Raw genomic sequence first — 14,618 nt, 5'->3', positions numbered from 1 at the left:
CCAATCTCTAGTGTCGAGCACTGTGTTAGTCCCCTTACATGTTCTACCTCAGACCTAGTGGGAGAAATATTATTACAGGTATTGAACTAGAATTAGGAGTGAGGGCATTGGGAAAATTCCACATTAGCGTACCATGGCCCAATATAGATACAGCTCTGTTTCTGCAGATCTCATGGCCAAGTGCAGGACAGGAACTTCTAACAAGCAGCTATACTTAGAGACAGATAAGTAATTAGATCTGGATATCAAATAATCACTGAAGTACCCAGCTTGTACCTGGAGCGATACTTCAAACAGACTTCCAGATGCCCAGAGGAGAGTTTTGCATTTATCATTCCAAAGAGCATCTGCTTTTCCATTCTGTAGCCCTTTCTCACTTCAATAAACAACTGCTTAAGTGGACTTTAATGATCCAAAACAAGCAGTGCTCTGGGTTGAAAGGATTTAGAAACAAAAGGTGTTTGATTCCTTGTCCATCCTAAAATGTATCTTATCAGCACAGAATTAACCAAAGAGAGTCTCAGTAAATTGGGGTAGAGATGCACGGATAAGCACAAATGTGCACATTGTAGAGAGAAGGAAGGAAGGAAAGGTTTGGAGGAAAACACACCCCTTTCCCTGAATATCTTCACAAACAGGGCACACCCCTTTCTCAAGGAGATTCTAAAGAACTCATGAAAAAGAATACATGCAGGAGACAAATTGAAAGAAAGCTCCCTAAGAAAACACTAAATCTCCCTCTCCCAAATTTTGCATATCTGGACCTACGGCATGACCATTCAATCCCTCTTGTTTTATATCAAGTACCAAATAGGCCTGGTGGTGGGGTAGAATGTTCATAATTCCTGCACCCTCCTCTCTGTTGCATCAAAGGACAAGATTACAACAATCTAAAGACCTTCCCTGGCTTGGTTTTCAATTCTAGAATCAAGAAATATTTCATTCCATCAAATAAAATAAATGTTCCTATTGAGACCTGAGACCACCTCTCCATATAGACTTGGGCCACTCTGAGTTAACTGTGTTATTAGGTAACTATGGGTTAACTAGGTAACTATGCTCGTTGTAGAATGTACCTGAGCAGCCATGACAGCTTCTGTAATCTGTCACCAAAGGAGCTGAACGGATTCAGAAAGTCCTGCCAGGACTCTTTGCTCTCCCCTTTTTCACTGCTCTGCTTTGTATAAATCCTGCTTGCTCTATTCCCAGGGAAACTCCAACAGAATTAAGCCTCATATGTGGAAAAAGAGGTATATACGGTGGGCTAATTGCAGCAGATTGAATTATATCACAATTATCCATGCTTCCCTTCCATAGAGAAGATTTTTATATCTCCACCTGGACTTCCAGGGCTTCCCTGGGAGCCACGTGTATTTCTCTGCACAATATCAGGCTTTGCCATGTGACTTCTTGGGCAGTAAAATAAATGTAAGTGGATACGGACACACCATATCCAAACAAATCCAAGTACAAGTCTCTACCACCACCACCACTACCACCACTCCCAATACTGGGAATGAACCCAGAGCCTTCAACCTGAGCTACCTCTTATCTATACCTTTCTATTTTTTATTCTAAGACAGGGTCTTGCTAAGTTGCACAGGGCTGGGCTCAGATTTGAGATCGTCCTGCCTCAGCCTTCCAGAGTGCTGGGATTGAAGGCATGCACTATCACACTCAGCTTCCACCGGGTGTTTTGTTCTTCTCCTCCACCATGACACCGGGCATGTCCTTCATAAGGGCTGTGTCTGCAACCTGGGACCCAGAAAAGAAAACAAATGGAGTAGAGATACAGCCAGTCTAGAACTTGCATATTATTTAAAAGCAAAATAAACCTTAATGATTGTGAACCACTGAGATTTCAGAGTTGCTTGTTATGAGGCAATGTTGAGTCACATAGCCTGTTGCATTCAGATAAATGAACTCAACACTAAAACTCCTAGCAGCCCACAATCTAAGGAAAGGAATGTGCCTGGAGTTCCACGTGAGACCTCAGGCCTTTCAATCCTCATCTTTTCTGGGACGGAGCCTGAGAGCCCAATTTTCTCTCTATAAATGCTTCTTGAAATTTTGAGTAAATTCCATCATCTTGGTGAGTCATCTAACGGTGAAAGCTAATAAAGAAAATCAAAAATCCAAAGCACAATTTTGTTTTATTAACCAGCCATGCTTTAGACAATAAATATATCCAGAGTGCTCTCCTCTCTCTCTCACTGTATTCTGACTGCAGGCTCTTCCCTACCCTTGATGGCTCCAGAGACCAGAAGGCCACCAGAAGCCACGAAGGCCAAACAGACAGAAGAGAATGTCCTAGAAATACAGCAGCAGGGACAGGGCTTGCCTTGTGAGGTCCTCTCCATCCTACCAAGTACAGCAGGGACAAGTAAGTGAAGGCCACTCTGGCCTAGGAATAATTATTTTGCAAGTTCAGGGCAAGAAGATTATTTTAGGAACATTGTTAAGTGACGTCCAATAACACACATGCACAAAAAAACTAAGACTGCTTTTGGGTTTGAACCTGGATTGTAAGGCAACCCTGAGAATCCCAATAAGCCTTTGGTTTTTGGTTTTTGGTTTTTGTTCTGTTTTGTTTCTGAGACAGAGTCTTGCTATGTAGTCCAGGCTGGCCTTACACTTGCTACACTTCCTACGTACCCAAGGGTGACCTCAAACTTGTGGCAATCCTCCTGCCTCAGCCTCCTGAGTGCTGGGATTACAGGGATGCACCACCATGCCAGACTAAGCCTTTAAAATAATGCCATTATATTAGCTTGTCTTCTCTTCCTATAACAAAATACAGTAGACTTTGAATTACAACCACCCTGACATATGAACATCCTGAGTTACGAGCAGAATCTTAGTTTTAATTTACGAACAAAGTCTTGAGGTATGACCCAAATGTCAGCCACTTGTGCTTCCAGATGGAAGCACAGATACAGATTTAACCCTTAAAGAGTTCCTTTCCTGTGTGAGGTTAAGTGAGAAATCCTGGGCCAATGTCTCTAAGGACACTGAGATCTGTCTGTATGCAGGAGAGAGGCTTTGAAGGCTGTGTAGAGGAGCCTGAGCCTTCAGTTGACCAACTTGAGTTACAACCAGCCCTCGGGAACAAATTGGCTTCTTAAGTCAAGGGTGCACTGTACCCAAGTGCGGGTACTTCATCAAGAAAGGGGGTTTATTTAGTTCAACGTTTTGGAGGCTGAAATGCCCTGACTGGGTGAACACAGGCATCCTTTGGCCTCTGGTGAAGCACCTCTTGGCTTGGCCATAACATGGCAAAAAAGCAGAAGAGGAAATGGCCACATGTAGAAGACAACCAGTACATGAGGTGGACTTGCTTAATAACAACCCACTCTCTCAAGAATTAACTCATTCCTGAGACCAGCACTGATCCTTTCCTAGGGCAGTGTCTCAACCCTGAATCTTAAAGGTTCCAGCACCACAATACTGCCACACGGGACTCCAAGCTTCCCGCACACAAACCTTGGGGGACACATCAAACCACATCCAAACCACAGAAGCTACCATCCCAGGCTGACCATGTCCAAGGATCCCCAGCTCATGTGTTCAGATGAATTCCATCATATGTGTTCACATATCGGCTTTATTCCTTTTTAACTGGTTACCATTTGTTTCTCCAAAAGGAATTTCTGTACTCCTTAGAATGGAGCTCAGGGACACTAGTATGTTTTAGTGGCTCTTTTGGCTCCAGACCCCACAGGACACCGGGAGTCTGGGCTAAGATAAAGAGCAGACTATACCTGTTTGGTAACAAAAGAGTACATCATGTGAACTAGCCCAAGAGTGGCCAAATGAAAGAGACCATCTATCCTAGTTGCAAAGCACTTCAATTAAAAAATACTTCTTAAAAGTAGAAATAGCAAATAAATACATGAAAAAATGTTCAACATCACTGGTCATTTGAGAGATGCAAATGAAAACAACGCTGAGATTCCACTTCACTCCAGAAAGAATGGCTGCTATCATGAAATCAACCAATATCAAATGCTGGCAGGGCTGTGGGGAAAGAGGAACCCTGCTCCACTGCTGGTGGGAGTGTACACTGGTGCAACCACTGTGGAAATCAGTATGGAGATACCTCAAAGAACTAGGACTGGAAGTCCCATTTGACCCCGCTATTCCACTGCTGGGGATCTTCCCCAAAGAATTAAAAGAATCATACCACAGTGATATATGTGTGCCCATGTTCATAGCACCACAGTTTGTAATAGCTAAAACTTGGAAACAGCCCAAATGCCCATCAACTGGAGACTGGATAAAGAAAATGTGGTTTTTTAATAAAATGGAGTACTACTCAGCCATAAAAAATGAGAAATTAGAGACATTTATAGCTAAGTGGATGCACATTGAGGCAATACTCTTAAGTGAAATAAATAGGACACACATGTGTAAATACTGAATAGTTTCTCTGGTGTGAGAAACTGAAAGTGTAAATAAGGACTAAATGTATAATAGGTAATGTGAAATAGGAAGAAAAGGGGCAAAGGGGAAGGAAGTGGGAGGGCTAAGGGAAAGGATAGAAGGGAATGGGATTAATATGAGAAAATGGAAAAATAGGAACAAAATCTTTGTAAATAGGGAGGAATGGAGGGGTTGAAGGGAAGGCTGGGCAAGGGTGAAAAATAAGAACCAAGAGAGACTATGTAAAGGTGCAAATTTCCAATGATGAATGTCATTATATTGTATACCTAAAATGTACCAATGATTAGAATGAATAATCGATATTGTAAAATAGGAAGAAAAGGTCCAAAGGGGTAGGGGTAGTGGGAGGGGCAGGGGAAAGGAAAGAAGGGAAAGGAAAAATGCTGAGAAATGGAAAAAATGGAAATAAAGTCTTTGTAAACAGGGAAGGGTGGAGGGCATGAAGGGAGGGCTAGGAATGGGGAAAAGATAAGAACCAAGATGCATCATGTAAAGGTACAATTCCCAGTGAGAAATGTAAGTGTGTTGTATACCTGCAATGTACCAATAAAAGAATTTAATACAAAAAAAAATACTTCTTACAGATGACAGCACCTGGTTTTCCAGCCCTCAGTCTGAAACAATGTTCACTGAGCATTTTCAAGCCTATCTCCTTGCTTTTAAGCATGCACGTATCAACATGAATTCTAAGAAGGACCTTGCTGATGTTCAACACGATAGATGGCAATCGCATGAGTTTCAAAAACACTGTTTCTGTTTAAAGACAAAATTCTGGAGACTTTAAGGTTTCCTTGGAGCAGCTTGCATGTTTCATAAGTGAGCAGTCATTGCCAAGGACCAGCTGGAACGGCGATTCCACACTGTAGCCGCACATCCCTGTCAACATGCACGTTCTAGAGTGTGCTTCCAGGCTGAAAATGGTGGTGCCCGCCTGTACTCCGAGCACTCTGTACTGTGGGAGGCTGAGGCGAAAGGATTGCTAGTTTGACCTCAGCCACTGCAACTTAGTGACTCCGTGAAACCCTAAAATAAAAATTAAATAATAGAATAAAAATAATTCTGTAAAATCTGTGGTAATGTCTCCTAGATCTTGATACTGTAATTTAAAAAATGTATAACTGAGATTGTGTAACAGGAAGAAAAGGTCTAAAGGTGCAGGGGAAGTGGGAGGGGTAGGGGAAAGGAAAGAAGGGGAAAGAAAACAATGAGAAAAGGAAAAAATGGAAACAAAGTCTCTGCAAATAGGGAAGGGTGGAAGGGGTGAAGGAAGGGCAGGGGAAGGAGAAAAAAAAGAACCAAGATACTCATGTAAGGGTACAAGATCCTAATGATGAATGTAACTGTATTGTATACCGAAAATGTACCAATAAACTTAATGGGAAAAAATTTTAAAAATAATAATAATTAATAAAAAGGACCAGGGATAAAGCTCAGTGTATGTTTCCAGTGCACGGTTGCCTACCAGATTTCAGGAGCGAAAGCATACAGCTCAGGTCATTTGACAAATCAGGAAGTGATTTCATTTCCTACATTCAACAATATTTAGCACTATCAGGGCCGGGGATTTAGCTCAGTGGTTCCGCCACCTGCCTCGCAAGTGCAAGGTCCCGAGTTCGATCTCCGGTACCAAAAAAAAAAAATATTAAGTGCTATGGAAAGGAAATATGTCAACATGTGCACACAGGTATGTGCGCGCGCACACACACACACACACACACACACACACCCTGGAAAGCTGGCATTCCCCCTTCACACATAGGGAGTATCCTTGAGAAAGGAGCAGCCGTAGTGTCATCCTGAGCCTTCTACCGTAGTCCCAGGTACATGGACTGACAAAGAAAGAAACCATCTTTCTCTCAATAAGGATACATTTCAGGTGACCAAACAATACTCACAGATCCAGAGAGAATGATAAAATTTCTTCAAAGTACAGGATCCCAGGCCTAAGGATTGGGTTCGCTCCTAGACAACTATAAACACTCTCTGGAGACTAAAAGACATTGAGCACTGAAGTTGTAGTACATTATTTGTAATTACTATGTAATTGCTTATTTGAGGTGTCTGTTTCTCCTTGACTCTGTGACAGTGGAGGCCAAGTTCACTGATCAGATTAAGCCAAGCAGTGTTTGACTTGATGAAGAATAAATGAATGAATGAACTAACGAAGAGAACAACATGAAAGTTCTGTTAAAAAGGAAAGAAAAATATGGTGAATCCTAGCAATGCCAAGCCTGATCTTATTCCATCAGAAACATGACTGGCAAACAGTGAAACAGGAATAATTAGGAGTTCATCATGTCTCTTAGCAACTTTCCCATCACTGGGACAAAATACCTGCTAGCCACAACTTAAAGGAGGAAAGGCTTATTTTGGTTCAGTGTCGGTCCATGGACAGCTGGCCAAGGAAAGCTGTTCACCACACAGTGACCAGGAAGTAGGGAGAGAAGGGAGGAGCTAGGGACAACAATACATTTTTCCATGTCACACCCTAGGGAACCACCTCCAACAAGGCTCTACCTCCTAACAGCACATCCGGCTACTGGACTTACCAGTGGATGAATCCACAGAACTATAGCAGTCCCAAACACATGAGACTTCAAGAAACATTTTAGATCTAAGCCATAACACTTCATTTATTCTGAGCTCTTAGCATAGAACACAATGACAAGAAGTTGCATCCAGAGGGTTGGGTAAGAGATGAGAATGGGGATGAAGAAGAGAGAAGCCAGACAGGGCAGTAGGTGAGAGAAAAATGAAGACTGAGAATCTTACAACCAAAAAGTCTGGGCTCTGGCTTTGAAAAAAAATGGAGCTTCTAGGTTACAGATGCCCTAACATTCTTTTCTTTTTCACTGTCCTGCTTCTGCTCTGCACCAGTACAGTCCCACAGCCAGGACTTCTGGCTACACCAAGGCCTCCCTACTGCCTGAATCTCAGGTGTTATCACACGAGTGAAATGTGTGGAAGATGGAGGTGATATGAACAGAGGGTCACATGTGCCTCTAGGAACCAGGCAGGAGTTCATCACCAAGCATCTGCAGACCCCAGATAGAGCAACAGGTGGGCTTTATTCAGTCTCACTGAGTGCCAGGCACTGTGCTGAGCCAGTCCATGGTGCTGAGAAAATGAGAGTAAAATGCACATGAACTCAAATAGGTGAACTTTTCTGGGAAGAAGGTCTCCAGTGTGGTTCTTAGCCAGGTCATTGGCAGGGTGGCAGCAAGCCCATAGAGAACATCCAAACGGGCTCCTTCCTCAGAGCAGACCCAACCTGGCCAGGACCAATGTCTCCACAAGCAGAATCTCAGTTGGAATCCAAGCTCCTTGGTTTGGTGTCTGTGTATGAGACCCACCCTGCTCTGCTGAGCTGCTCCTTCAGGGATGTCCCTCTGGAGGCCTTCTGACATGTCTGAGGGATCTTTCACCCATTTTAACATTGATTAGGAGCTGCTACAGCCATTTAGTGACTGGGACCAAGGTGCTAAGCAGGCACTGTACAGGACATAGCTCCCACCAAAAAAAAATTGTCATGCCCCTTAAATGCCAAGGATCCAACAGTGGTGCTTTTCATTAGTGCTTGCGTGATCTCACTGCCACAGAACAAGCAAGGTAGGTGTTCTGAGGATGACAGGATGGAGGTTGTCACACGAGAGACCAAATGAGGAAGAGCTGAGTAGCATCTAGACAGATATCAGAACGCCATTAAAAGACCCACTACCTGATGTCCAGCCAGCATTTTCATTTCATTTACAACTTCTCAAACACTGAAGTTTCACATTTTAACCTTGAAACTGAAATCCTATTTTTTTTTTTTTTTGGTACCAGGAATCGAACTCCGGTCCTTGGGTTTGCAAGGCAGGCGGCGGAACCACTGAGCTAAATTCCCGGGCCTGAAATACTATTTCTTAAAGGGAAGGAAATAGGAATTGAAGCTCTTGTATTGTCATAGCAATTGACTCCCTCTTAACCCTTCTAGCGGTGCTCAGCGGGGCTCAGGGCCCTTAGAAATTTCTGTGATGTATCCTACAAACAAAATCAATGCCATTTAGTTTAAAGAAGATACTGTGCTCAGAAAATAAGACATGTCTTGGTGTTCAATGTATGGTACTAAAGAGTTCCCTCCAGATGAAAGTTATATGTCTGCCTCAGTGGACCAAGGAAATGAAATGCAGAAATCTGCATGACTTTGCAAGGATAAAATGGAGGACTAAGGAGGAATGGAAGAAAAGACAGAGGAAACAGAGCTTCCACAGTTCCTCCTAGGACTCTCCTTCCAGACTTGAAGAATGTATATTCTGAGAGGTCAAGCTGTACGATCAAACTGTCCTTTGTATAGCCCTCTGCCTTGAGCATTTTAAGTCAGCTTTTGGAGCCTTGTGACTTCCCAACAGCAGGCCAGCAGAGAAGCCAGGAGCAGCTCATCAGTTCTGGGAGAGCCATTTCAATTACATCCTGGGTGCCGTCTTTCCTGTTCCTTCGCCTGCTGTTAAACATTCCACTTCCAAGGGCTTTACTCCACCAGCCCAATCCTGGAAATTGGCTGAGCTGCAGAACTGCTTAATCCAATCACTAGCCAGAATGGGCTCTGAAGTCGCGGTCAGATAATTAATAGGCTCCCATCACACACGCCAGCACAGAGGCATTATCCTTAGCCGTACTGCTCTTCTTCAACCCTGACAGGTATATGGTAGCAAAAGGAAGAAAAGAGCACAATTAAAATTCTCCAAGTTGAGTCCTGTGGGAACCTAAGACCCTACAAAAAGGAAAATTAATAAGGCAAAGCTTTATTCCTGGCTGAAACAGACACAGGAGAAGCACCTGCTTGATACTAAGTGGTTAATGACTAGTCAAGCTGGGCTGGCTGAGGGGTGGGTTGGCAGGTTGTCACAGAGGTGCGGAGAAGGATAACTTCAAGGAGAAGCTGTGCTGTATGATAAACCTCATGGATATCCGGGCTCACTATTTCCACCCCAAATGAATAGCAGGGGTCCTGGTGACAGATCGGATGAGTTTAATTAGCACTGCAGCCTAATGGGCTTTCGCTCTGCAAAACTAGCCCAAAGCAAAAGCCTGGAGGAGAACTTTACCCAGATCTAATTTTCCAGAAAGAAAAGAGCTACAGACTGGAATCTATCCACATGGATCTCCAGACAGGGAGAAAAGAGCCTCAGAAGAGCTTTTCCATTACTGTTTCCACCAGGAGCTACTGTACTAGGGCTGAAAATGGCACTACCAGGCCCCCATCGGGCCCAAAAGGACCCTCCAAGGAGCAGCCTGTGCTGGGACATGGAGAGGACAATGAGGATTAACAGCCTCAGACAGATGGGGAAAGAAACAAATCAATAAGAAAGGAGAGGTGTGCAGCAAAAGAGAGGCGCAAAGAAAGATGGAAAAAATAAATGAGGTGAGATGAGATGAAACCAGGCAGCACAGACACCTCGTTAACCAAGTAGAAGAGTTGCTGGTAGACCTCAGAGTAGGAGAAAGGTTACCATGGCAACACCTTGCAAACTGCACAGGCTGTACAGAGAAGGCACCTGCAGCCTCAATGGGCAACCTGCGACTGCACCTGATCACCTGTGAAAGATGTCTTGAAGCCTGCAGGCATGCTCCTATGCTCAAGGCCCAAGATCTTAAACCAGAACACTCTCTGTTCATCCACTGTCCCAGATTTTAATGTCACATGAGGCCCTGTGGGCCATACAAAGGAGGTTTGGGAGCAGGGGCCTCAGGTGCATTGCATTCCCCAGGAGCCTTAGAAGACTCAACAGGTGAGGTATCTTGGTGGGTGAAGACCTTTCACACTACATGGGAAGCCCCAGTACACTACCCTGGCCATTGTTCACTGAGCCACTACTTGAACCCTTTTGGAGAGCTTAATCCACTCTATGATTCATATCTTACGACTTCAACTTTCATTGTCTTGTTTTAGGCCTTGCTCTGCCTCCTGAGCAGAGGAAAGAGGGACATGAACAAAGTACACTCAGATGCTAGGGAACCCTCAACCCTGTTTCTGTCACTTGCCGTGGCTCCACCTCCTGCTCTTCACCACACATGTACATATGTTCTATCACCAGTTCTCTTTACTTTTCGCATTATTTTTAGTATATTTTTCTTTAAACACATTCGTGCTTCTTTAATTTTTTTATGGATCCATCCCTCTGCTCAGCAGCCTCCTCTTCTAACTGAGAGACAATCTGTTCTTTTACAGCATGGATCCCCCATCCCTGTGCTGTTCCAAACCTAAACACTGTGCATCTCACTGGGCACCTTGAGAGCAATGCAGACATGGCTGTGATAGATGACTAGAAAATCCATATCCATATCCAGAATCTCTGTATTTTTCAATACAGGCAGCAAGATTCCCTGAGCCTGAGTCAAAGGAATCTCACATCCAGGTTCCCTGAGCTCTTTGGTCACTTTAATGATTATTCAAACAGAACAACAACTAACATCTACCAAGGACCTACAATACATCTGCCACTATTCTATGTATGTGACACAAAATAACATCATTTTCTCACAAACATCCAGGTTTTGCAGCAACTAAGAGGCCAATTCAGAATTTAAATTCCATAAGTCTGACTCCAGAACTCATTCCCACTCTATAACATTTCTACAATGAGACAGCTTTCAAGAATGAAACAGTAGCTTTTCAAATATGAGCATCTCTCTTCTACCACAAACCTACAGATAATAAACATCCTACTTAATGGTGAAAGACTGAATCCCCCCTCTAAGATCAGAAAGAAGGTAGGAATGGCTGCTCACCACTGCTCATCACTCATAGCCCGTCCAATATGGCAAGAAAAGGGACTAACAGCATATAGAATGGAAAAAAGAAATAAAATTATAATTTTTCACAGATATGAAATATAAAGTCCCAAAGAATATACTCAAAAATCTCTTAGAATAAACAAATGACCTTAGCAAGGTGGCAGGATGCAAAGGTAACACATAAAAATCAATTTTAACTCTCCATACTAGCAACGAGCAATTAGAAATTGAAATTTAAAATACAGTACTATTTATGATACTACATAAAATGAGATTACATACAGGTATAAATCTAACATAATGTGTACAGTTGGTATGCTAAAAACCACAAAATATGGTAAAATAAAAGAAGGCTTAAATAAAGGGAGAGGTACATATATTCACAAAATGAAAAACTAGATTTAATATTTAGATGTTGATTTTCTCCAAATTGATTTACAGATTCAATGGAGTTCCAGTCAAAATCTCCTCAGGATTTTTTTAAAAATATTGCCAAACTGGTTCTAAATTTTATGTCAATTCAATGGAATTAGAATAACTAATACAGTTTGGCAGAAGAAGAATCAGGTGGGAGTACATAAAATATCTGATTTTGAAATTAATACTATAAATTTATAGTAATCAGGAGAGGGTAATTTTGGTAAACATATAAGTCAATGAATGAGAATGGAGAATCTAAAGCCAGACCCACACAAATATGGTCAATTAAATTTTACAAAGGCAAAAAGCTACTCAATGCAGAAAGAATAGTTTTTTTTTCAATAAATGATGGGCTGGGGATTTAGCTCAGTGGTTTCGCCGCCTGCTGCACAAGCACAAGGACCCGAGTTTGATCCCTGGTACCAATAAATAAATAAATAAATAAATAAATAAATAAATAAATGATGCTGGGAAAATTGAACTTCTATATGAAAAATGAGAATCTTGAACTCTGACACTTGATTTTCAAAAATAACTCAAAATAGATCATTGACCTAAATGTAAAATATAAAACTTTTAGAAACTAACATAGGAAGAAATCTTTGTGATCTTGAATTAAGCAAAGACATCTCAAAGGGCTTTCAAATGCATGCTGCTGAGTGAAGGAAGACAGACTCCAACAGCACACCAAAAGCATAATCTATAAAAGGAATAAAACTGACAAATTGGACTTCATCAAAAGTAAGAACTTTTGTTTTGTAAAGGCACGGTTAAGACAACAAAAAAGCCACAAGATAGGAGAAAAATAAATGAAAACACACATCTGACAAAGGATTTGTGTGCACAATATGCATGAACAACTCTTCAAACTACAAGAGAAACACAAACATTCAAAAAAACAAAAAGGCAAGAGTTTCTGACACCAAAGAAGATGTACAGATGGCAAATGAGCACATGAAAAGATGCCAACCATCACCAGGCATCAGGGAAATACAGATTAAAGTCACAAAAGACCATTACACTCATTAGAATGGCTACGGTTTAAAAACAAACAAAAGGCTGACACTGCAAGGGCTGGCAAGGATGCAAAGCAGCTAGAATTCTAGTGGGACTGAAGAACTACACAGGCATTTTGGAAAGCAGTTTGGAGGCTTCCTATAAAGTTAAACATACACTTATCACATGGCCTAGAGATCTCACTGCTAGGTATTTACCCAGGAGAAATGAAAACTTATGTTTATGTAAAAACCTGTAGCAAGTATATATAGCAGTGTTATTTGTCATTTCCCTAAACTTGGGAACAACCAGATGTCTTTCAGCTTGTGCAAGAACAAATAATATGTGGTATAATTCGTACAGTGGAATACGACTCAGCCAGAAAAAGGACCGACTACTAAATCTTGCAACGTTGTACAAGGCTCTCAAATGCACGCTGACAAGTGAAGGAAAACAGACTCAAAGGCTACACACAGTGTACCATTCTGGAAGGGGCCAAATGATAGAGGCGGAGAGTAGCTCCCATGTTGCCAAGGGTAAGTCATCAAGGTGGGGTGAGGTTCACCCCAAGGCACTGTAGGGAGGAGATGGGCCTGTTCTGTGTCCTTACTGTGGCAGTGACTGCATAACTCTGTGCATTTTTGTATAACTCAAACAGTGGTACACAAAAGAGGGAGCTTTACTGTTTACACATTTTGAAAAATAGTCATATTGCTCATCACCTGAGACAACTGTATGGGTATCCTTTTTAAATTTCTATTTCTCTTAGTACATGTTTGCAGTACATGATGATTACATTCATCATGGTGAGTTGGTACATGTGCATAACACAGCTTCATTCTTTTTTATCATCCTCTTCCTCTTCCTTCCTTTGTGCAAAAGATCTGTCTCCCTGTTTCCTATTATCGATCTTTTATTTTGCTCTTTAATTGATTTATATTTTGGGTTTCTGAAATAAAAGAAATCATGTGATATTTAAGCTTGTGCATCTGATTTATTTCGCTTAACATTATGGTTTCAAGGTGCACCCATTTCCCTACAAATGACTCAAGTTTATATGTATTCCTTATGGCAGAGTAGTATTCCATTATATATAAAAACCACATTCTCTTTATCCATTCATCTGTTGATAGACAGACAGGCCACTTTCAAGATTTAGCTGTTATGAATTGTGCTACTATAAACATGGGTATCCATGTATCACTGTAACATGACTTTAACTCTTAAGTAGAATAGCTGACTTGAATGGAATTTCTAGTTTTAGTTATGGAGGAACCTCCATACTGCTTTCCATAGTGGTTGTACTAGTTTATATTCCCACCAATACTGTGGAAGCTTCCTTTTTTCCTGCAGCCTCACCAGCATTTGTTATGATTTGACTTCTTAATGTTGGCCATTCTTTCTGGGGTAAGATGGAATCTCAGTGTTGTTTTAATTTGCATTTCCCTAATAGCCAAAGGTGTTGAACATTTTTTTCACAAACTTAATGGCCATTTGTACTTCTTCTGAGAAGTGTCTATTCATTTCAGTAGCTCATTTTTTGATTGGGCCTTTTTATTGGAGGGTCCAATATTTTGATTTCTTTATATATTCTTGATATTATTACTCTGAGGAATACCTGGCAAAAAAACTTTTTTCCATTTTATAGGTTGTCCCTTAATTTTGTTGTTTATTCCCTTTGCTGTGTAGCTGTTTAATTTGATATGATCCCATTTGTTGACTCTTCATATTATTTCTTACGCAGTTGAGGTTCTGTTCAGAAATTTCTTGCCTATACCTATGTCTTCAAGAGTTTTATCTATTGTATCTTCCAGCAGATTGTTTCTGTTTTGACATTGAGACTTTTTAAAATTAATTTTATTGGTACAATTTAGATATACATAATGATCGCAATCATTATAGGGAATTTGTACCTGTACATGATACATCTTGATTCCTCTTTTTTTCCCATTCCCCTCCCCTCCCTTCAACCCCTCTTCCTC

At 41.5% G+C, this 14,618-nt stretch overlaps 1 protein-coding gene and 1 pseudogene across 21 annotated transcripts in view; both read right to left on the bottom strand.

The window, feature by feature from the left end:
- Window positions 1–14,618, bottom strand: part of Slc39a11 (solute carrier family 39 member 11) — a 486,128-nt gene that overhangs the window by 225,318 nt on the left and 246,192 nt on the right. The gene's annotated exons all lie outside the window — the stretch shown is intronic.
- LOC147828767 (coatomer subunit delta pseudogene) overlaps window positions 1–14,618 on the bottom strand; it is a 77,901-nt pseudogene extending 63,283 nt beyond the window's left edge. Inside the window, exon 1 of the transcript XR_015450130.1 lies at window positions 1–14,618. This exon is cut by the window's left edge and continues 63,283 nt beyond it. The product of XR_015450130.1 is annotated as a coatomer subunit delta pseudogene (transcript).

The sequence above is a fragment of the Heterocephalus glaber genome, unplaced genomic scaffold (assembly GCF_053883595.1).
Source record: "Heterocephalus glaber isolate CG9 unplaced genomic scaffold, H.glaber_assembly_v1.0 deba00000937, whole genome shotgun sequence".
Classification (NCBI taxonomy): Eukaryota; Metazoa; Chordata; class Mammalia; order Rodentia; family Bathyergidae; genus Heterocephalus; species Heterocephalus glaber.
Note: the sequence above shows the minus strand (reverse complement) of the source record. Positions and strands in the feature narration are given on the sequence as shown.